We start from the raw sequence: 1,299 nt of genomic DNA on the forward strand, positions 1-1,299 counted from the left end.
TATCGTACGCCTTCCAATGCTTTAGTTGCTTGTGTGCATGTCTACCTCAGGAGAGCCTATTCCCTCCTGTCTGAAGCTTTAAGCTCTCGTGGTCTGTGCACTGTAGCACGGAACCTTCCGGGGAGTCCCATCCAGGACTCCGGCCTCCAGGTGCAGATTACTGGCCCATGAAGAAGCTGAGAATCAGCGCAAGCTGGCTCCTCCGAAGGAAACTGTCCAAAGAGCCACCACGGGTCCCGCTCCACGCACAAGCTCAACTCTCTGCAGCTGACCAGACGCATTTCAAAAAGAGTGACCCAAATCCGGCCTGGGTGTAAGAGAAAACAGTGCGACGTGAAAGAGGAAGGAGATATTGGCTTAGAGAAGTCACCTTCAAAGGCTACACCAGCTGAAAACCAAGAACCACAGTGGTAGAAGAGCAAATGCAGGTCTATGTTTAAAGGGCTCGAGAACACTGTGAAAAAGGAACTTGGGGCTGGGTCACGTGCACTCCATGGGTGAAGGCAACCTCTTGCTGGGGGTGCAAAGGAGACTGGCTGCTCTGTAAACCCAATTCGCAGTTCAGAGTGACTTCCAAATAAGAGCGAAAATGGCCAAGAAGAGCATCGGGGATGCTGAAAGACCAACAGGACCCCCAAACTATGCCGAGTTGGACAGACCCATGAACAGCCAAAGGGTGAGGGTGACGGGGCTTGGCAGGAAATACAGCACCTGGGAGGTTCCAGGCCCTGGCTCAATGGTCTCCACCAGGTCTGGAAAGCAGACATGATGGGGCCTCCTGGGGGTTCCATGGGTGCTGCCTGGAGCTCACATCTGAATTCCCGACCCACTTCCAGTCCAAGGGCTGATCTTTGAAACCAGAGGAAGCATTCGAAGGACGAATGAGAGGAATTAGGTTGAACAAACAATATGCTTCCACCAGAAGATAGTGTGGATGGAGACTCTGAAGAATTAATCTTGAGTGGCCACTGGATAGGTGAGAAACATCTCTATTAATTTTTTAAAATGGTGGGGGAGGCTTCCTTGAGGTCAGACTTCATTGAGATTCATTGCATTTGAACCTTAAAATGAAACTATCCTCTAGTTCAGTGGTTCTCAACGTCCTAATGCCGCGACACTTTAATACAGTTCTTCATGTTGTGGTGACCCCCCCAACCATAAAATTATTTTCATTGCTACTTCATCACTGTCAATTTGCTACTGTTATGAATCGGGTGACCCCTGTGAAAGGGCCATTCGACCCCCAAAGGGGGCTCGACCCACAGGTTGAGAACCGCTGAACTAGAAGAATGTTGTGTA

The sequence above is a fragment of the Echinops telfairi genome, unplaced genomic scaffold, assembly GCF_000313985.2.
Source record: "Echinops telfairi isolate 266 unplaced genomic scaffold, ASM31398v2 ScPeMD7_3;HRSCAF=10, whole genome shotgun sequence".
NCBI lineage: Eukaryota > Metazoa > Chordata > Mammalia > Afrosoricida > Tenrecidae > Echinops > Echinops telfairi.